The following is a 23,902-nucleotide window of genomic DNA, read 5'->3' on the forward strand; positions in this document are numbered from 1 at the left end:
AAATTTGGGGAAAGAAACAGAAATTCAGATCTGGGAGGAACCGAGATCCCCCAACAGAATCAATCCAAGAAGGACCACACCGAGACACACAGTAACTGAAATGGCAAAAAGCAGTGATAAAGAATTTTATAAGCAGCAAAACAGTTACATAAAGTGGAAATCCCACAAAGCTATCAGCAGATTTTTCAACAGAAAGTTTGTAATCCAGAAGAGAGGATGATATATTCAAAGTGCTGAAAGGAAAAAACCTGCAGCAAAGAATACTCTACACAGCAAGTCTATCATTCAGAATAGAAGAAGAGATAGTTTCCCAGACAAACAAAAGTTAAAAGAGTTCATGACCACTAAACCAGCCCTATAAGAAATGTTAAAGGGGACTCTATGAATAGAAAGGAAAAACCATAAGTAAGAGTTAAAAAAGTAGGAAGTACAAAAGTTGTAAAAATAAGGATATCTGTAAAAATCAGTCAAGGGACTCACAACATAAAATGAAGTATGATAAAATATACCTAAAATGTGAGGTGGAGAGGAGTAAGGAATGGGTTTAAATTTAAGCAACCATCAACTTCATAGAGACTGCTATATGCAGATGTTATATACAAACCTAATGGTAACCACAAATCAAAAACCAGTAATAGATATGCAAAAAAATAAAGTGTATCACTAAAGAAAGCCAACTTATGGTGTGAAAAAAGCAACGGAAAAAAGGAACAAACACAAAACAATGACAATAAATAACAAAATGGCAATAAATACATATCTACCAATAATTACTTTGCATATAAATGGACTAAATGCTCCAATCAAAAGACATATGGTGATGGAATGGATAAAAAAACAAGACCCATCTATATGTTGCCTACAAGAGACTCACTTCAGACCTAAAGACACATGCAGGTTGAAAGTGAGGGGATAGAGAAATATTTATCATGCAAATGTATGTCAAAAGAAAACCACTATAGGGGTGCCTGGGTGGCTCAGTCGGCTAAGCATCTGCCTTTGGCTCAGGTCATGATCCGAGGGTCCTGGGATCGAGCCCCATGTCAGGCTCCCTGCTCGGTGGGGAGACTGCTTCTCCCTCTCCCTCTGCTGTTCCCTGTGTGCTTGCTCTCTCTCTCTTTGTCAAATAAATAAATAAAATCTTTAAAAAAATGGACATTTCTCTTCTAAAGAAAAAAAAGAAAGCTAGTTTAGCAACACTTATATCAGACAAACTAAACTTTAAAACAAATACTATAATAAGAGACAAAGAAAGACACTATATAATAATAAAGACAACAATTCAACAAGAGGATATATCAATTGTAAATATTTATATACCCAAAATGGGAGTACCCAAATATATAAAACTGTTAAAAACAAACATAAGGGAAATAATTGATAGCAATACAATAATAATAGGGGACTTTAACACCCCACATACAACAGTGGACAGATCATCCAAACAGAAAATCAAGGAAACAGTGGCTTTGAATGACACATTGGACCAGATGGATTTAACAGACATATTCAGAACATTCCATCCTAAAACAGCAGAATACATTCTTTTCAAGTGCACACAGAACATTCCCCAGAATAGCTCATATAATAAGCCACAAAAGAAGCCTCAACAAATCCAAAAAAATCGAAGATATACGATGCATCTTTTCTGGCTATAATACTATAAAACTAAAAAACCAACCACAAGAAAAAAATCTGGAAAGACCACAAATACATGTAGGTTAAATAACATGCTACTAAACAATGAATGGATCAACCAAAAAATCAAAGAAGAAATAAAAAGTTACATGGAAACAAAAGAAAATGAACACAAAAGTCCAAAATCCTAGGGATGCTGCAAAAATGGATCTAAGAGGGAAGTTTATAGCAATACAGGCCTAACTCAAGAAGCAAGAAAAATCTCAAACAACTTAAAGTTACATGTAAAGGAGCTAGAAAAAGAACAAAAACCAAACCCAGCAAAAGGAAGGAAACAATAAAGATTACAGCAGAAATAAATGATAGAGAAACTAAAAAATAATAGAACAGATCAATGAAACAAGGAGCTTTGAAAAGATCACCAAAATTGATAAACCTCTGACTCATGAAAAAAAGAGAAAGTGGGGCACCTTGGTGGCTCAGTCAGTTAAGCATCTGACTCTTGGTCATGATCTTGGGGTCATGGGATCAAGCCCCACATTTGGGCTCTGTGCTCAGGGCAGAGTCTGCTTGTCCCTCTTCCTCTTCCTCCCCCCATTTGTGTGCTCTCTCTGTCTCTCTCTCAGGTAAATAAATCTTTAAAAAGAACAGAGAAAGCACTCAAACAAATTGAAATGAAAGAGAAGAAATAACAACCAACACTACAGAAATACAATTATAAGAGAATATTATGAAAAGTTATATGCCAACAAGCTGGACAACCTAGAAAAAATGAATAAATTCCTAGACACATATAACATCCCCAAACAGAACCAGGAAGAAATAGAAAATTTGAACAGACCGATTACCACCAATGAAATTGAATCAGTAATCAAAAAACTCCCAACAAGCTATACAGGTGAATTCTATCACACATTTAAAGAAGAGTTAATACTTATTCTTCTCCAACTTTTCAAAAAACAGAAGAGGAAGGAAAACTTCCAAATTCATTCTATGGGGCCAGCATTACCCTGATATCAAAACCAGATAAAGACACCACACACAAAAAAGGGAACTATAGGGCAATATCGTTGATGAACATAGATGAAAAAATCCTCAACAAAATACTGGCAAATGGAATCCAACAATACATTTTAAAAATAATTCACCGTGATCAAGTGGGATTAATTCCTGGGATGCAAGTGTGCTTCAATATTTACAAATCAATCAACACAATACATCACATCAATAAGAGAAAGGATAAGGGTGCCAGGGTGGCTCAGATGGTTAAGTGTCTGCCTTCAGTTCAGGTCATGATCCCTGGGTCCTGGGATCAAGCCCCACATCAGACTCCCTGGTTAGCGGGAAGTCTACTTCTCCCTCTGCCTCCTCCCCTGCTCATGGTCTCTCTCTCTCTCTCTCAAATAAATAAATAAAATCTTTTAAAAAATGAAAACCATAAAACAATGATGAAAGACATTGAAGATGAAACAAAGACATGGAAAGACATTCCATGCTTACGGATCTCAAGAATAAATATTGTTAAAATGTCCACAGTACCCAAAGCAATCTACACATTTAATGCAATCCCTGTCAAAATACTAACAACATTTTTCACAAAATTAGAACAAACAATCCTAAAATTTGTATGAAACCACAAAAGACCCCATATAGCCAAAGCAATCTTGAAAAAGAAAAATAAGACTGGAGGTATTACATTCCAGACTTCAAGTTATATTACAAAGCTGTAGTAATCAAAACAGGATGGCACTGCACAAAAACAGACACATAGATGAACAGAACAAAACAGAAAACCCAGAAATAAACCCACATTTACATGGTCAATTAATCTTCAAGAAAGGAGGTAAGACTGTACAATGGGAAAAAGACAGTGTCTTCAACAAATGGTGCTGTGAAATCTGGACAGCAATGTGCAAAAGAATAAAACTGGATCACTTTCCCACACCATACACAAAAATAAACCCAAAGTGGATTAAGGATCTAAATGTGAGACCTGAAACCATAAACATCCTAGAAGAGAGTACAGGCAATAATTTTTCTGACATCAGCTGTAGTAACTATTTTTTAGGTATGTGTCCTGAAGCAAGGGAAATAAAAGCAAAAATAACCATTGGAACCACATCAAAATAAAAAGCTTCTGCATAGCAAAGAAAACAACCAACAAAACTAAAAGGCAACCTACTGAATGGGAGAAGATATCTGCAAATAATATATCCAATAAAGGGTTAGTATTCAAAATATATAAAGAACTGATACAGCTCAACACTAAAACAAAAAACAAAAAAAAATACAATCTGACTAAAAATAGGTAGACGATACGAACAGATATTTTTCCAAAGAAGATATACAGATGGCCAAGAGGCATGTGAAAAGATGCTCAACATCACTCAACCTCAGGGAAAATGCAAATCAAAACTAAAATCAGGTATCACCTCACACCTGTCAGAATGGCTAAAATCAGAAACACAGGAAACAACAAGTGTTGGCAAGGATGTGGAGAAAAAGGAACCCTCTTACACTGTTGGTGGGAATATAAACTGGTGCAGCCATTGTTGAAAACAGTATGTAGATTCCTTAAAAAATTAAAAATAGGACTATCTCACAATCCAGTAATCATACTACTTTGGGTAACTACCCAAAGCATACAAAAATACTAATTCAAGGGCATACGTGCACCTCTCTCTTTATTGCCACATTATTTACAATAGCCAAATTATGGTAGCAACCTAAGTGTCCATCGATTGATGAACGGATAAAGAACATGTGAATGGATAAAAAAGTATACAAACAGTATACTTATCTTTTTTTTTTTTAAAGATTTTATCCATTTTTCAACAGAGAGAGAGGGAACACAAGCAGGGGGAGTGGGAGAGGGAGAAGCAGGCCTCCTGCAGAGCAGGGAGCCCGATGCGGCACTCGATCCCAGGACCCTGGGATCATGACCTGAGCTGAAGGCAGACGCTTAATGACTGAGCCACCCAGGTGCCCTACTTATCTTTTTTTATTAAGTTTTTAATTTTAATTCCCATATAGTTAATATACAGTGTTATATTAGTTTCAGTGTACAACACAGTGATGCAACAATTCTATACATTACTCACTGCTCTTCATGATAAGTGTACTTTTTAATCCCCATCACCTGTTTCACCCATCCCCCTACCCACCTCCCTTCTGGTAACCATCAGTTTGTTCTCTATCATTAAGAGCCTGTTTCTTGGTTTGTATCTCTCACTCTTTTTTTTCCCCTATGCTCATTTGTTTTGTTTCTTAAATTCCACATATCAGTAAATCATATGGTATTTGTCTTCCTCTGACTGACTTATTTTACTTAGCATTATACTCTCTAGCTCCACCCATGCTGTTGCAAATGGCAAAATTTTATTCTTTTTTATGGCTGAATAATATTCCATTATATATATACACCACATCTTTATCCATTCACTTACTGAGGAACACTTCGGCTGTTCCCATAATTTGGCTATTGTAAATAGTGCTGCAATAAACATAGGAGTGCATGTATCCTCTTTGAATTAGTGTTTTTGTATTCTTTGGGTAAATACCTAGTAGGGCAATTACTGAGTTATAGGGTAGTTCTATTCTAAATTTTTTGAGGAACCTCCATACTGTTCTCCACAGTAGCTGTACTACTCATTCCTACCAACAGTGCCCAAGAGTTCCTTTTTTTCCACAACCTCACCAACACTTGTTTATTTCTTGTGTTTTTTGAAGAGTACACTTATCTTGATGAGCACTGAGTAATACATGGAATTGCTGAATCACTATATTGTACACCTGAAATGAATATAACACTATATGTTTACTACAGTGGAATTAAAAATTTTAAAGAATCCTAGCTAACTAGAAATAGAAAGGAATATCTATTTATATAACTATTATCTATTGAATAATAGTGAATTAGACCTCTTAAAAAGTGAAGTAGGGCAAGGAAAGATAGATAGATAGATAGATAGATAGATAGATAGATAGAGAAGGATTGGAGTTAAAGAAATAACATAGGGGCGCCTGGCTGGCTCAGTTGGAAGAGCATGTGGCTCTTGATCTCAGGATCATGAGTTCAAGCCCCATGTTGGGTGTAGAGATTACTTAAATAAATAAACATTAAAAAAAACTATCGTTATTCCTTATTTGAAAATATTTCTAGGTAATTCAAAATAATTAATACTTTAATTATTGGCTAGAAAAATCACTATACAAAGTTGCTGCTTAGAAAAAATATACAATATTTTTTTTCCTTTATGCTAGCAACTAGCAGGTAGAAAACAAAAATCTTAAAAGGATATCATTTGCAATGGAATAAAAGTATGAAGACTTGGGAACAATGCTAACTCTAAATGTAAGATTGTATGGAGAGAATTTTAATAGTTTGTTTCAAAGAAGACCTAAAAATACAGGAATTGAAAGATTCAACATTGTCACAAGATGTTGAGCTTCATGACTCATGACTTCATGCCTGATCATGAAGAATTAACTGGTACAGAACTTGCTCTTCAACAGTAAACAACTAGAAACCTGGACAAAAGATATGAGACAACTGTTTTCAGACAACTACCAGAGGCCATAAGCGGCACAATTCTCAGGGCACAGACAGAACCAGGAGATGTTCAAATTCCACCCAGCCAGAGGTGAGAGATGTCACTGAGCAACAAGGCAACCAACAGAAATCCCAGAGGGGTAAAGGTTTAATATTAAAGCTAAACTTGCCCTTGAGTAAAGGCTAGTCTAGGCACACTCTAATAAAAGTTAAAATAATCCTTGAAAATATCAAGTTGAGGGGCACCCGGGTGGCTCAGTCGGTTGAGTACTTGGCTCTTGATTTTGACTCAGGTCAGGGCTCATGGCTAGGTCATGATTTCAGGGTCCTGGGATCCAGTCAGGCTCCAGGCTCAGCAGGGAGTCTGCTTGTTCCTCTCCCTTGGCCCCTCCCCCTGCTCGTGTTCACGCTCTCAAATAAATAAAATCTTTTTAAAAATTTAGAAGAAAGGGGCACCTGGGTGGATCAGTTGTTAAGCGTCTGCCTTCGGCTCAGGTCATGATCCCAGGGTCCTGGGATCGAGCCCTGCATCGGGCTCCCTGCTCTGCGGGAAGCCTGCTTCTCCCTCTCCCACTCCCCCGTGCTTGTGTCTTGCTGTGTCTCTCTCTGTTAAATAAATAAATAAAACCTTTAAAAAAAATGCTTAAAAATTTAGAAAAAAGAAAATATCAAGTTGATTCACAACTAACCTAATAACTCTGTGTGCCAAAACAAACTTTAAAACTCTGAAAAAAGAGAACAAAATGCAAATATTTAACAACATAACATTTGGAACATCTAATATCAAATAAAAAATCACTAGACACAGAAAAAAGCAACAAGCTGTAAACCAGAAAAAGATGTTAAAATGATATGTTAAAATGATGTTAAAATAATATATGTGTATTCCAAATATATAAAATATTATATATAATATTCATATATACATAATATATACACATATATAAAATAGACACAGATGTTTTATACATGCACATGTCTTTTAGTTCCAGCTCTTTTCACTTTTCACTGAACTTCAGTGCGAATGTCACTATACTTCCTGATGATACAAAAGTGATCTCTTTGTCTACATAAAATTTTCTTCTCTCCACGTTTTATAATTAAACAAAACAACATAGGGGCGCCTGGGTGGCTCGGTTAAGCGTCTGCCTTTGGCTCAGGTCATGATCCCAGGGTCCTGGGATCGAGCCCCGCATTGGGCTCCCTGCTCAGCGGGGAGCCTGCTTCTCCCTCTTCTGCTCCCCTTGCTCGCTCTCTTTCTCTCTGTGTCAAATAAATAAATAATAAAAAAAAATCTTTAAAAAAAAAAACCCAACATAAATGCTAGTGAGTATGGAAAGGTACATTCTACAAACTTTGTTTATTCATGTGTATCAAACCCTTCAAGAGTAAAAAAAAAAAAAAAAAAAAAAGCGAAACTTTTTTCTCCCTATATTTTCTTTGGCTTTAGCTATTCTTAGTATATTCATTATCCTATATCTCAAGGTTTTGCATACAGTGGTGTGCTGTAACTGTCTCCATTCAGATCATGAGAACCAATTCTTAAATATTTAGGAATTTTGCAATCTTATTGCTAAACTGTTGGTAGATTGAACTCAGCTCAATTTATTGGGAGTATTTACACTACAGAAATTGACAAGCAGTAAAAATCAGGGGTTTATTTCATCATGCTGGTGTGCCCAAATAATGCCAGTATGCTATACACAACTGTGCATTTTCTAGTTTAAAAAGTATCCCCTAGAGAGTCAGAAAACTATGACCTACAGGTCAAATCTGGCCTGCCATATGTTTTCGTGAATAAAGTTTTATTAGAACCCACCCATTTGTCCTTTTGTTTACATATCATCAATGGCTAATTTTATGCTATAACGGCACAGTTGAATAGTCATGACAGGGAGCCTAAAATATTTATATCTGGCTCTTTACTGAAAAAGATATGATAAACAAAAGCTATATTGAACAGAGGTAACAGACTTGCCAAATAATAATAAATTATAGTTTGAATAGAATTCATCAGAAACTTCCATCTTAGAAAAGTGCTTTTTACATATTCTTATACACAACAAAGCCTAAAATCTTACAACCATTTATTTTTTTTATACTCTAAGATGTCTAACAACAGCATACATTTGGTAGAATAACGCACTTTTTTTTTTTTAAGATTTTATTTGACAGAGAGAGAGACAAGCAGGGGGAGTGGGAGAGGGAGAAGCAGGCTTCCCGCTGAGCAGGGAGCCCGATGTGGGACTGGATCCCAAGACCCTGGGATCATGACCTGAGCCGAAGGCAGACGCCTAACAACTGAGCCACCCATATTTATATTTATGCATAAATATTTTGGAGAAGATACACAAGAAACTGGTAACAATAGTTGTCCCTGAAAAGAGGAACTGGGTGACTCGTGGACAGGGCAAAAAGGAGAGTTTTCACTGAATGTCCTTTTGCATTTCTTGAATTTTAAATCATGTGTTTGTATGACCTATTTAAAAAATAAATAACAGGTTTAAAAATTATTGGCTAAGAGGAGATTTAGGAATCTCAATCCTTTCTTCTAAGAGGCATCTTGGTATAGTAGAAAGCACTGTTTCAGGAGTTTAAAAAAAGGAGGAGGAGAGGAGGAAGGAGGAGGAGGAAGGAGGAGGAGGAGGAAGGAGGAGAGGAGGAAGGAGGGGGAAGGAGGAGGAAGGAGGAGGAGGAAGGAGGAGGAAGGAGGAGGAGGAAAGAGGAGAGGAGGAAGGAGGAGGAGAGGAGGAAGGAGGAGGAGGAAGGAGGAGGAGAGGAGGGAGGAAGTAGGAAGAAGGAGGAGGAGGAAGGAGGAGGAGGAAGGAGGAGGAGGAGAAGAGGAGAGGAGGGAGGAGGAGAAGAGGAAGGAGGAGGAGGAAGGAGGAGGAAGGAGGAAGAGGAGAGGAGGAAGGAGGAGGAAGGAGGAAGAGGAGAGGAGGAAGGAGGAAGGAGGAAGAAGGAGGAGGAGGAAGGAGGAGGAGGAAGGAGGAGGAGGAGAAGAGGAGAGGAGGGAGGAGGAGAAGAGGAAGGAGGAGGAGGAAGGAGGAGGAGGAAGGAGGAGGAAGGAGGAGGAGGAGAAGAGGAAGAAGGAGGAGGAGAAGAGGAAGGAGGAGGAGGAAAGAGGAGAGGAGGAAGGAGGAGGGAGGAGGAGAGGAGGAGGAAGGAGGAGGAGGAGGAGGAAGAGGAGAGGAGGAAGGAGGAGGGAGGAGGAGAGGAGGAGGAAGGAGGAGGAGGAGGAGGAAGAGGAGAGGAGGAAGGAGGAAGAAGGAGGAAGGAGGAGGAAGGAGGAGGAAGGAGGAGGAGGGAGAAAGAAGAAAGGCGGCGAGGATGACACGGTTCCAAAACCTGATCTGCTACTTACTAGCTTTGTGACATTGGCCGAGTTCCTTAAGTTAGCTGAATCTCAGCTTGGGCATTAATAAAATCAGTACAACAAAAGCTACTTTGTGAGGATTAGATATTATATAAAACTGCCTTGTACTTACTAAATAGTAGCTATTATTATATGGATTTCAATTTTCCTTGCTATCCATTACCCCCAATTATGTGTTGGATGTTGATTAAAGAGAACCTGAGGTATGAATGAGGTCTAAGAGAGTATCAATTTACAGATATCAACTAACCACCTGTGGGGGAAAACCAATCAGTCTTTCTAAAATTGTATTCAGGTGCTTTTTGGATCCTCAAGTGCGAAAGTCCAAGGGTTTTTTAAGGCTTCTTAAGGACTATCCCAAGACATCAAGCAATCATTGGCATTTAATAATGGTCCCAAGTCCACAATGCAATTTCATATTGGTTCTCTCTCTTTCTCCACTTCACTTCTCCTTTCCTACCCCTGTTTCATGGAAATGCTTGCCCTAATAAAGTAAATAGCACATGAGTTTTTGCCTCAGGTTATGTATACTTTGGGGGGGAAACTCAAGCTAAGACTGGGGCCTGCCTAATTCTACTGAAGAGAGTCTGGGACTGTATAGCTGATATTGGTGCCCTGCCCATATGCCTTCACACCTTAGTGTTAACAGGGCTTGCTTTCTTGACTGCCAGCATTTGCATCGCTTGCTCTGTTAGAGGGCTTTCTTTACCATCCTCAGTCAATATTTTCTCCCATTGTATGAGATGTCTTTTACTTTCTCGATGGTATAGTTTTCCCCACAAAAATTTTTAATTTTGATGAAGTCCAATTTTTCAAATTTATTTTTTTATCACTTGTCCTTTGGAGCTGTATCTCAGAGATCATTGTCTAACCCAAGTTCACTAAGATTTACTACTATGTGTTCTAGTGGTCTTAGAGCTTTTTTACATTTAAGTCTGTGATCCATTTTTAGTTAATTTTTGTGTAGGTTTCAGGTAGGGGTCTAATTTCATTCTTTCACATGTGGATATTCAGTTGTCCCAGCACCATTTGTTGAAAACATTATTTTTTCTCCATGAATTAGCTTAGCACCCTTGGGGAAAATCAATTGACCGCAAATGGAAGGGTTTATATCTGGATTCTCCATTTTACTCCATTGATCTATAGGTCTACCCTTATGCCATCACCACAGTGTCGTGATTACTATAGTTTTGTAGTGAGGTTTGAAATTGGGAAGTGTGAGTCCTCCAACTTTGGACTTCTTTTTCAAGATTGTTTTGGCTGTCATCTTTGCTTTCTGATTTATACTTTTTGGATCTTTAAGAAATCCTTTTGGGGAGCACGTGGGTGGCTCAGTTGGTTAAGTGTCTGCCTTTGGCTCAGGTCATGATCCCAGGGTCCTGGGATCGAGTCCCACATTGGGCTCCCTGCTCAGTGGGGAGCATGCTTCTCCCTCTGCCTGCTGCTCTCCCTGCTTGTGTGCTCTCTCTCTCTCTCTCTGTCAAATCAATCAATCAATCTTAAAAAAAAAATCCTTTTGGACTCCAAAGCTAGAAAATATTTTTCTATATGGTTTTCAAGAAGTTTTATCATTTACCCTTCTCATTCCAATTACTGATCCATTTGGAATTTATTCTAGTGCCTAGTAGAATGTAGGGATTTAATGTCATGATTTTAAATTGTATTAACATTTTTTTTTAAGTCCATTTTTTCTTTCACTGAGCCACAAAAAAAGCCTGTCACAAATCAAGTTTCCATATGGGTGCAGTTCTGTTTAGGTATCCTGTTCTATTCTATTGGTCACTTTTTCTATCCCTGAACCAGTGCCACACTGCCTTATTACACCCTTTTTTTAGATATCACAAGTAAGATTTTTTTTGTCACCATTAAATGTCTGAATTTTAAACAGATTCTTGGACTGGTGGCTCATATCCATCAACTTATTCAACTTTATCACCAGTCTCATCTCCAGTAGTTTTTTTTTTTTTTAAAGTAGCTTTTATAAAACTACTACCTTCACCATGAAGCTCCATGAAGCTCCATGAGCTTTCCCAGTTCAAACTTGGGCTTCTTCAGCATTTTTACTTTTCTAACAAAGACACCATGGAAAGGATAAATAGATTGGCAAACCTTTTCTATGTCTTTTTCCAATGCTGTCTGAAATCAATTTATCGACTACTTTCAAGTCATTTGTCTGTACCTCTTGCGTCATGATTTCCATCATCTTTTTCCAAATTTGGTGGACCTGTTGGTGCTGAGCATAAGAGGTCTTCTAAATCTGACTGTTGTGTTAAAACCAACACAAAATAGATGAAGCAAATAACCATCAGTATTCTTGACATCAACATCAGCTTCAATCAGGGTCTGCCACTTTTTGACCATGGAGCACATTTTGTCACGGGTAAGACCCATGCCATGGAATTAGTCAGGCAGTTTTTGCTCTGAACATCCTCAGTAATTAGCTTGAATTTTTGAAATGCAACTTCATCATTCTGCAGGATCAGCAAGGCTCACTTCAAAAACACAACCCTCAAGGCCATTAGATGTGATTTTGGTTCCTTGAGCTCTTGTGACTAGTGTTTTTCCAATATTTCTTATACTGAACATAGCTGGTGCTTTCACATCATACCATTCTTCCTTTTTTTTTTTAAGATTTTTATTTATTTATTTGATAGGGAGAGAGACAATGAGAGAGCGAACACAAGCAGGAGGAGTGGGAGAGGGAGAAGCAGGCTTCCCGCTGAGCAGGGAACCCGATGCGGGGCTCCATCCCAGGACCCTGGGATCATGACCTGAGCTGAAGGCAGACACTTATGGACTGAGCCACCCAGGCGCCCCCATACCAGTCTTTCTTAGAAAATGGATCAACCACTTTCTTCTTGACCCCCCTTTTTGCCACCTTTTGTAAGGCATGTGTTCTTGCCAGCAGCTATGACGCTGCTCAGAGAGTCAAAAGGCTTACTTACGATAGCTTTTTAATAAGGTAACCTGTAAGGCAAATCTCCCCACCTTGTTCTGCTTCATAAGTATACTTATGGCTCTTACATATAAATTATAGGTATAGTCTAACAAGTTACACACACACTAATTTCATCTGGATTTTGATTGGAATTGCACCGAATGTATAGATTATTTTGGGAAGAAATTATTTAAAAAATATATCGAGTCTTGTAATCAATAAACATGATTCATTTCCTTAGATTGGGCCACAGTGTTCCAGAGTTCCAGGAGCGTCTTTCTCACCCCAAGATCCACTTAGATCTTTTCTCCTTTATGCTACCTGTCTTGTTCCTGAGCTTAACGAGAATGCTTCCAATATATCAAATTAAGAATAATGTTAGCTGCTGTATTTGTCAGGTAACCTTTATCTGGTTAGAATGGTCCTTTTAATTTGTTTATTAAGAAGCTTTATCAAAAAATTATAAATCTGTTGAATTTAATCAAACATATTTTGGTTTTAATGTTAAACTAATCCTGGATTTGAGATATACCCATCCTGGTAATGACGTAGTATCTCCTTTGCATACTGTCAGATTCCATTTTCTAACTGAACTTATTTAGGATTTTCACTAAGGTCATGACAAGTCCCCTATTTTCTTAGGTTATACTGATATCAGGGTTATACTCGCTTTATTTTTAAAAAGTTAGGGAGTTGATCTTCTTTTTCTATTCACTTATATAATTTATATACTACTGGAATTGTAAGGTCCTTGACTGATAGAACTCTGGGTCTGACGTTTGCTTTGTATGAAGATTTTAATTTACTGATAATTTATATTGTGGCTACAGAACTACTATTCAGAGGTTCAATTTTTTTCTTGAGATAGGAAGAACTTCTGCAGGAAGTCACATTTTCTAAAACTATCAATTTTAGTCTAATTTTCAAAAAAATTAGCATAAATTTATCTTTTTAATGTTGGAAGCATTTCTAAGCCCCCCTTTTCGTTTTTATTATTATTTGCTCATTCTGTTTTTTTCTTGACAAACCTTGCTAGAAGTTTGCTGCCTTTAGTATTCTTTTACATTGGCCTTGTATAATTTGTTTACTATGTCATTTTCTTCTCTTATTCTGTTTCCCTCCTACTGTTTTGTTTATTCTGTTTCTTTTCTTTTCTAACTTCTTAAGTTTTATGCTTTCAGCATTAATTTCTAGCCTTCCTTCATTTCTAATAGAAGCATTTAAGACAATAAGTTTTCCTCTAAGCTCTGGTTAGCAGTAGTTTTTCAGTTATAGAATTTCCATTTAGCTCTGTGTTTCTAGTTTCCATTTTTCTGCTGAGATTCCCCATCTGTTCACTCACACTTTTAAAGGAAAATTCCACCTTTTTCTTTAAATCCTTGAACATATTTATAATAACTGCTTTAAAGTCCACATCTATTTATTCTAACATCCGGGATCATCTTTGTTTCTACTATTTTGTCTCCTGATTAATGGTCACTAGTTTCCCCTCTTCTTGAGTTGCTTGTCTAGTAATTTCTTCCTTGTGTAAAACAATTTTGCCTGCTACACTGTGAGGAACTGTATTATACTGTCTTTGTTTAAAGAGTGTTGAGTTTTGTTCAGGCAGGCTGTAGATTACAGTGATTCACCTTGATCCTATTCTGGTTTGGTCTATAGTACAGGGCCAATGCCCAAGGTACTCAATAAGATCTCTCTAGTGTGAACAGATTGAAATTCCACAATCTTCCAGCACTGGCATTCGTGTTGTTTTCAGTCACTACTGGTAGGCCTCACGTGGTCTCACCTTGTGTATGTGCAGCCAAACACTTAGCCATACTCCTGAAGATAACCTTCTCACAGACCTTTGAGATTCCCTCCCTCACAGCTCAACCATCTGGGGTATAATGACCCACAAATTGCAGCCATCTCAGCAGCTCAAACTCTGATCTCTGCCTCTTTTATTTAGCAATATTGCTGCTCTGCATTTGGGCTCACCTTCCCACCCCACACACCAGAAAGTGCCCCCATTTAGAACAGCAAGGCAAATATAAAGGTCACCTTATATGTTTCCTTTATCTTAAGGATCGTTTCCCCATACTGTGTATCATCCACTGCCTGAAAACAACTTCTTCATATATTTTGATACTTTATGGCTGTTGATGGCATGAGGCCAAGCCCAATATCAGTTACTCCATCATGTCTAGAAGCAGTGATCTGCATCATTTTTTAATAAGCAATATTTTTATGCTTCAGTTTAAAGATCTTCAAATTTCCATTATTTTCTGATTATGAGTATGTTCCTTAGTCTCGAAACATATGAAGTTTTTATAATTATTTTTTCAGTAGAGATTTTTTATTTTATCCCATTGTGATCAAAGAATGCAATATGTATGATATCATTCCTTTGAAATTTGTTCAGACTTCCTTTATAGCCCAATATACGGTCACAGATATATTTTTTTAAGTATAGAACATTGTGGTTTTGTTTTTATTTTTTAAAGATTTTATTTATTTATCTGAGAGAGAGCATACGCACGGGAGGGTGTAGGGGCAGAGGGAGAGGGAGAGGAAGCAGACTCCCTGCTGAGCAGGGAGCCCAATGCAGGGCTTGATCCCAGGACCCTGGGATCATGACCCGAGCCCAAGGCAGCAGCTTAACCAACTGAGCCACCCAGGCGCCCCTATAGGGTCACAAATATTATCAAAACTATTCCACTCGAAAGAATATATATTCTGCGGGTTTTGGGTGGAATGGTCTATATGTGTCCATTGAAACAAACATATTAATTTGTTTTGTTCAGATTTTCTATAATCTTGTCAATTTTGCTCTTTTGTGCGCTTGATGCATCACTGAGACATAGGTGGTGAAATCTCTCATTACGATTGTGGTATTTGTCTCTAACTCCTTGTTGTTCCTGGTGATTTGATCCTTTTCTTCTATCTAAGTGACCCTCTTTAGTAATGTTTTTTGCTTTCAAATCTTGCATTTTCTGGTATCAATAGATTTATACTAGCTTTATTTTGCTTAGTATTTACCTGATATATATTTTCTACTCCTTTATTTTCAGTTTTTCTATATTCTTATTTTTAGCTCTATCTTTTGTGAAGATTGAAAAACATTTGTAGACATTCAGTTCAAACCTGCTTCATCACTGTGAAACAGGTGTCCCCCAGCAACATTTGGCAATAATAGCTTGTGATAAAATATGCTTCTTCCTTCATAATATGTTTTCTCCTTTTTTTGTTCCACTTTTGAAATTGATACAACACAAGGAAGATTAATAGCCAGAGGAAAGGAAGTTATTGAGTTATTAGAACCCAATGAAGAAAAATAAAGTATAAGAAATGAAGAAAATTCAAGCTATGGGAATGATCTTCAGATGAAATCAGATCTTACATGAGAGATCAAAGGATTAAAGAAAAGAAGTTATGGTTTTACAATCTAGAAGAAGAGGAGAAAAAGAAAAAGGAAAAAAAAGAAGAAAGAGGAGGCTTCAAGCTGTGCAATTTAAAGCTGGAACACCAGGATAACACTCAAGACCTCGCCTAAAAAGATCTGAAATGCCCAAGAGTAGGAAAGTAAAAGACCACTGAAAGGGTATAAATATCATCCAGAATTTAAAAAGCAAGACTTAGGGATCAAGTTATAAGCCTGATTTTGATGAGAACCTGTATTTGCACATCTATGTGTAATCTATACCCTGAGATTTTTATATTCTAAATGGCTTATTGTGTAGGCTATGTGCCAGTCAACTATGATTCATGATTCTCCTTCCCAAACTTCCTCTTCCTCCAGTATTCCTTATTTAAATAAATGGCATCCACCCATTTCCTTAAGCCAGAAATCTGGAAGTCATCTTTGATTCATCTTTCCCTCACAATCAAATCCTATTGATTCTGTCTCTTAAATATCTCTTGAATCAGTTCACTTTTTCCTCCTCTTCTTTGCCAACCCCGTAATTTGTTTCCTCCAATTGTCTCCTCTTTCCCCACATACATTACTTGTGCGCCATCCTCTCCTCCATTCTGCAGATAGTGCCTAAAATTATCTTTTAAAAGTGCAAGTGATTATGTCACTTCCCTGCTTAAACATATAAAACAAGAAACAAACAAAAAATTTCAATGGCTTTCCATCACTCTCAGAATAAAGACCAAGCCCTTAATAAGGCCTCTGAGATCTGGATTTTGTCTCTCTACACTGTAGCCATGTTGGCTTTCCTTTCAGTACCTCAAAATCAATCAGCGCTAGTCTCTCTGCCTAAATCACTTTCCCTTATACTCTTTGCTTAGCCAACTCCTCATTTTTCTTGTTTTAGCTTTGATATCTCTAAAACCCATTCTGATCCCCAAAATACATCACCCAGTCCCCTGCTGGAAGCTCCCATAGCATCCTGTACTACTTTTGCATAAACTCAGTGCATTTGTTAATACTTGTATAATGTTGGTCTCCCTTGGGGACTGGAACTCTCTTGTCCTTCTTTGTATCTCCAGTCCCTAGCTGGATTGACCCTAGCTGGTGAATAACCAACTCACTAAAAGACTGAATGAATAAATGATGATCGAGCAAAGAATCTGTGATAGGACAGAACAGTGTATTGCAGAGTGTGACCACAACAGAACAGTGTAAGGTACCTTCAGTCCTCAGGTTGAAATCTAAGGAAATCCTCCCTTCAGAGGAGGATTAGCAATTAAAACAGGAAACATTATTTTCAAGGCACCATGAATGGTTCTATTACTATTATTTTTCCCTTTGCTCAAGTTTTTGCTGAGAAGAACTAGGCTCATGAATTTGGTATGCCCAAAACATATCAGTAAAATGGAGAAGGAAAACAATCTCCATCTCCATTTTTTTGAGATGAGGAAATTAAGGTTCACAGATCAAAATTACTGTTTACAGTCTCAAAGTAGTTTGGTGACCTGTGAATTATGATGCCATGTTTTCTGTGTTTGACACTAAGGTATGGCCACTATTCCAAAATTGTTTTTATGATTAGATAAGGCCTATGATTTAGATAGTCTGATACTGAAAAATTAATCATTCTGAATCCTAAAATCCTAAAAATATTTCTAACTTAATGTCAGCATCATGCAGTAATTCTTCCTTCCTGAGGTAATGTATTCTCAAAATAGAGATTTTGCCTCATATAACCAGAATCATAACTAGGGTGAACTAAATTATGAAAACAAAACATTTTTATGCACCATATTTCCAAGTTATCTGTGTCATGGAAGTGCAATTTGTAATTCTCTTTTCTTTGGCCACAGCTCTTCCAACATAGCTTTCCAACATTGTCATATATTTTCTTCTAAACATTATGTTCTAGTTGTGTGACTAACTGACAAATTTGTCTGTAACAAGAGTTTTCCTTGACCAGCCTGTCACCACTTCTTCTAAATGCAGGGTGGTTCTAAGTGAGTGATCTTTCAGAGACACTCCTCATTGGTGTCTGGGCGTTACCCCACAATCTAGCCAAATAACTTTTAGAGTTCAGTAAGCTCTTTGGGCTGAACAAGGCTGATTTCATTTTTTGCTTCAATCACAATCATCTAATTGTGGAGACTCCCTGTCATCTTAAGGAAAAACTGACAGAATTTACTCAAAATGTTTGTGCAATGTAGCTTAGTTGTATGGCAACAGAAAGTAAATCACTGAAAAAACAAATTTTTTAGTGGAAGAATCATGATAAGTATGTGACTAAGAAAGGTCTCTATTTAAATTGTACTTCACATCTAGCCAATTACTTGAAAAAAATAAAGTATTTTTAAACTGGTTCTCTAATACTCAAAACTTTTAAATTGCTTGTGGATATATTTTGTGCAGCTTATTTATTAATTTTTTTCATTCTCAACATAGCAAAATGCTATGAGAATTATTAGCAATTGAAGTTATATTTAAATTAAAGTCATCACTAAGTTTTACTTCTCAATTGGTAATTTTTATAAGAAATGTATATGTTTAATCACTTTAAATGTAATGATAAGAGGGATAAAAAGTAAGATACAATTAAAAGTTTAACAAATAATTGGAAAGATAAGACTAACATACACAATGCAATTATGTAGTGATGAACAAAACAATCTGTAATCAAGTGCTGTATTGTATAGGAGCTAGTCAGTGAGGATGTAGAGAAACAAGTTAAAACAGTGTTTCTGAGGAGGTAAATTGGTAAAACCTTTTTTTTTAAGAAATTGAGAGTACTTATTAAATTCTTTACATGATTTTTCTTTTCCAAAATGCTGATATAAAATCTGGATGTCAGTTTTACAACCAGTTTTAATTTTCATTTTTAATTTTTCATGGAAACTTTTAAACATACACAAAAATAGGAAAATGCATCTTCATGTTCACATCACCAAGTCAACTAATAGTTTTCTTTTCTTGGGATGCTCTCCCTGTAAAAATATTCACAAGAAGGCTCCTGGGTGGGGGAGCCTGGGTGGCTCAGTCGTTAAGCGTCTGCCTTTGGCTCAGGTCATGATCCCAGGGTCCTGGGATCAAGCCCGGCGTTGGGCTCCCTGCTCCACGGGAAGCCTGCTTCTCCCTCTCCCACTCCCCCTGCTAGTGTTCCCTCTCTCGCTGTCTCTATCAAATAAATAAATAAAATCTTAAAAAAAAAAAAAAAAAGAAGGCTCCTGGCTGGCTCAGCCAGTTAAGCATCTGCCTTTGGCCCAGGTCATGATCCCAGAGTCCCAAGGATAGAGTCCTGCCTTGGGCTCCCTGCTTAGTGGGGAGTCTGCTAGTCCCTCTGAGCCCCCCCCCATGCTCTCTCTCTCTCTCTCAAATAAATAAAATCTTTAAAGAAAATAGTCAATGAATGAATTAATATGTATTGATATGGGGAGATGTCCATGATACATTAAGCTTAAAAAAAAAAAACATAAAAACTGTAACACAGTTTGGATAATCTACTATACTAGAGGGAAAAAGGTGGACTTGACAGAGGTAGTAGCACTCACCAAATATTCTGCACTCCACATTCCACATGTTCACAGCTTACCTGTAGCAGGGCAGGGCTATGATCATGAGTTCTGACTAGTAAATTATAAGTGGAAGTGGAGTATGTCAATTATGGGCTGAGGCAGTAAAAAAGTCCACGTGTGATTTTATAGTCTCTTTTCATTGCTGTGGTGACTAAAAGCACCATGTATTGCAGAGTGTGACCACAACAGGGTAAAATCTCCATTACCATGGGCCCGTGAGTGACTGCATGGAGAAAATGCCCTGCCAATCTCTGTAAGATATACAGCATTAGCAAGAAATAAATTTTTGTTATGTTAAGCCACTGAGATTTGGGTGGATTGTTTGTTATTGCAATATAATCTAGTCTATCTTTACTAACACATGTACACAAATTAGCATTTATCAAGTACTTACTATATGCTAATAACCCTGCTGAACGCTTCTTATTAAACCCTTGTGAAACCTTATGAACCAGTAATATTACTCTAAATTGAGGAAACTGAGGCAGTGTGAGGACCAATAACTTGTCCAGGGTGGCCAGAGAAATGGAGAAGCTGGAAATGAGCCCAGGCAGTCTGGATTAAGATCTACCAAAATGTTAGTAGTAATTATCCCTGAGGGTAGGATTATGGGGACTGATCACTCTTTGTTCTGTGTTTCTGTAATGTTACAGATTTTAAAATAATCATTTATTACCTTTGCAGTAAGCAATATATAAATAAATATGTAGATAAACTATGTTAGCTACTTAAAGACTGAATTCAGAGATGGAAGTCAAGTGACACTGGAGAATGGTATAACCAAGGAATGCCTAAACATGACTCTGCCACCCATAGCCATACATGGTTTTATAAGCGAATTCCAGCAAATAAGGTGAATCATATTATATTTCACAATAAAACTGGTTTAGTTTTGGAGTAGAGGCCGGAGGGGGGGAGAAATACCTCTGTATATTTTAACTTTCAGCAAGGAAGGAATTAATAAAATGGCCATGCCCACAGCAGGATAAACACTGTAGTTCTGGGAACGTTTTTCAGGTTTTCTAGGACTCAATAGGACTCTTTAAAAGAAAAGTAATAATAAAACAATTCCTTATAGCTAAAAATGGCCTTATTAAAAGTACATTTTAAATGTTCTATTCAATAACATTTAGACAAAATATATACAGCATAATCCTTAATAATCAAGTGTACATGTAGTTTTTCTGGCTGCCCAGGATCTGAATTTGGAAATTCAACAGTGTATGAATCTTGACAGGAGGAAACTAAAAGACCAAAATACTGGTTGGCCCAGACTCTGGGCAGCTAGCTGTTCTGGGCTGCCTAGACCCTCTTGGCTCTCTCATTTTCTGAGCCTGGTTGGTTCTCCAGCCTTCTCACTGATTTTGTAAACTAACGATCGATCCTTCCACAGTTGGTTTCTTTTGCTTGGAAGCAAGAACCTGACTACCAAGCAGGAGCTACAATCAGCTATATAATGTGAAGGCATAGTACCTAGGCGAAAATGAGCCACCTTTGAAAGTCTAAACAACAAGACATATATTGTTAGCTATAACATGATAGTAAATGCCATAAATTCATTGCAGTTAAATTAGACATATTTTCCACACCACCACATTTCTCATAAGTTTGTTCCTTTGTTTCCTTTCCAGGAATTTCTGTCATATCTGAGTATTCCCTAACTCCACACATAAATCTCCTTATGCTTAACCACCAGTCCTCTTTCATTTATAACATCACACTTTCAAAAAAGTGTCATTATGTTACATGATCTATGCAACAGTAAAAATGCTGTAAATTTGTGGTTTAACATTATAAAAAAACAAATTATGGAACCATATTATTAGGTTAAGTTCAAAAGTCTATAAAACATTAACACAGCCTCACCTATAAGAAAATGAAATTACCTGAGTTTCACTTGCCTTATGGAAATAATAATGCCCATCTTATCTCCCAGTATTAATATAAGGATCAAATGAAATAATTTATGAACACGTTTAAGGTATGCACCATATTTCATCAAATCTTAAGATACATCCACTGTAAGACATGTCATTAGTTTACGTACCACAAAAAAAGAAACAAGAAGGCCAATTAAAAACTATAACACACACTTTCTAATCACTTGGAAACTCAATTTCATACCTAGCAAAACAGCCATTTATACTCAATTAGATATAGACTGTTAAATATAATTCTTGTGCAAACATTATGAGGAAAATATGAATGAAATAAATTGGTTAAGGTATTCTTAAAACTCTTCATTGAATCCAACATTCCCGAATCATTTCTCAACTCAATCATTGATAGACACGTTTTCCCACATAATAGTATTATCTGTGCCATCAAAAACACTGTTGACACAGAATTTCTGATAAGAATCTACAAAATGTTTTTCTGGTTCAAGATGGTGACATAAGAGAATCCTGAACTCACCTCCTTCACAGACACAGTGAATGTTCAGCTACGTAAAGGACAATTCCCTCTGAAAGACATCCAGAAACTAGCTGAGTGACTCTTACGTATCAGGAAAATGAGAAAAAACCCACACTGAAATGAGTAGGAAAACCTCACACACAATCTCACCATAAACCTCAACCCTGGCACAGCGACACACAACTGGGAGGGAACTCACAACTCACAGCTTCTCTCTGAGGAGTGAAGGGTTTGGACCCCATGGCTGGTACCACAACTCTTAAGACTTCCACCTGAGAAATGGACTCCCAAAGCATCTACATTTGAAAGCCAACGGGACTTACAAGATCCACGGTCTTTGGTGAACTAATAGTTCTTAAAAGATTTCTGGGGACTCACCATGGCTTACCCACAGGGCCCAGCACAGAGGCAGCAGACTGAAACAAGCCCATTCTTTCCATGAAAGAAGCTATTTGCTTACCTTAAAAGCTTTGGCTTGAGGAGCAGGCTTCTAATTTAATACTGTCCAGAAATTGGAGGCTGGTAGGTGCATCTAGCTTCCTGTTCTCCCTTTGCCTCACTCCAGGTCATCAGTATCTCCCAGAAAGGAGCTTGTCCACATGTCTGATGCCCCAGTTTTTGTAGCTGCTGCCCAGAGGAAGCCCCTAAATGGGGCTTACATTTGTGAGTACCATAGGACTGTAACAAATAGAAAAACAGTTCTTAACCAGGTATCCCTCCACTGCACAGCACAGAGGCAGCAGACTGAAACATGATGAGGTCTATTAGCTTATTTTAATAGCTGTGGCCTGAGGGGCAAACTGCCATCCTGTCCAGAAACCAGGAAGGCCAGCAGGCACCATCTTTGTGCTTTCCCTTTGCCCTGCTCCAGATTGCTAGTGTCTTTGAGAAAGGAGCTTATACACATGTCTGCCACCCCGGTTTTTGTGGCTGCCACCCAGAGGACACATCTCTTGAGAACTTGGCACTGGTGGCCAGTGGGGCTTGTGTTCATGGATCCAGTGGGATGGTAGCAAATAAACAGTTTTATTTTATTTTTTTTAAGGTTTTAAATTTATTTATTTGTCAGAGGGTCAGGGGGAGAGAAAGAGAGAACACAAGCAGAGGGAGAGGGAGAAGTAGGCTCCCCAAGGAGCAGAGAGCCTGATGCAGGACTCAATCCCAGGACCCTGGGATCATAACCTGAGCCGAAGGCAGATGCTTAACCGACTGAGCCACCCAGGTGCCCAAACAAACAGTTCTTAACTACCTATCCCCCCAGGGCTTGATGTGCAGCGGCAGCAGACAGAAATACACATCTCCTCGTCTGCCCCTGAAGGAAGTATATTTACCTGCATTAAAAGGAAGTGGATCAATGATGAAAATATCCAAATATGAGCATCAGAGGCCTTCCAGTCTACCTGATGCATGATCTTTGTAGTTCTGAGAAGCAAAAGTAATTTAAAACAATAAGGGCTTATGTCTAGAATTAGGAATGTGTGTGCATATGCGTGCATGTGTATGTGTGTGTGTGTGTGTGTGTGTGTGTGTGTTTATAAAGGTGACCATGAATAACTGAGAACTTGTTGATGGATGAATGAGATATGGCAGGGGTGATGTGTGTGTATGAAAAACTAATCAGTTCTGATCAATGATTAAAAGTTTTACCACAGACTTTTATAATTATGAGGGTTTCTACACTTGATCTGAGATCAGAATGAAGTATTTTTAAAAAGAAAGAAAGGGAAAAAAAAAGATGTTCCCTGAGGGTCTGGCTTCTAATTAGTCTGCATTTAGTGCTGACTGAGAGCCTCCCCTTTGGGACACTGACAAATATTGGCACATCCTTAAGTACTTGGAGCCACTAAGAACATAAAAGATCACTTGGACAGGCGCGCCTGGGTGGCTCAGTCGATAAGTGTCTGCCTTTGGCTCAGGTCATGATCCCAGGATCCTGGGATTGAACCCCTCATCGGGCTCCCTGGTTGGCGGAAGCCTGCTTCTCCTTCTCCCACCCCTGCTGCTCGTGTTCCTTCTCTCG

The 23,902-nt window shown here is 37.8% G+C and overlaps 2 non-coding genes across 2 annotated transcripts; both read left to right on the forward strand.

The window, feature by feature from the left end:
* Positions 1-23,231: 23,231 nt before the first annotated feature.
* LOC113910795 lies at positions 23,232-23,310 on the forward strand. The gene has a single exon (XR_003516281.1). It is a non-coding gene; the product is annotated as a small nucleolar RNA U2-19 (small nucleolar RNA).
* Positions 23,311-23,507: 197 nt separating this feature from the next.
* On the forward strand, positions 23,508-23,576 carry LOC113910794. The gene has a single exon (XR_003516280.1). It is a non-coding gene; the product is annotated as a small nucleolar RNA U2-30 (small nucleolar RNA).
* The last annotated feature ends 326 nt before the right edge of the window (positions 23,577-23,902 follow it).

Source organism: Zalophus californianus, chromosome 6, assembly GCF_009762305.2.
Source record: "Zalophus californianus isolate mZalCal1 chromosome 6, mZalCal1.pri.v2, whole genome shotgun sequence".
NCBI classification, from domain to species: domain Eukaryota; kingdom Metazoa; phylum Chordata; class Mammalia; order Carnivora; family Otariidae; genus Zalophus; species Zalophus californianus.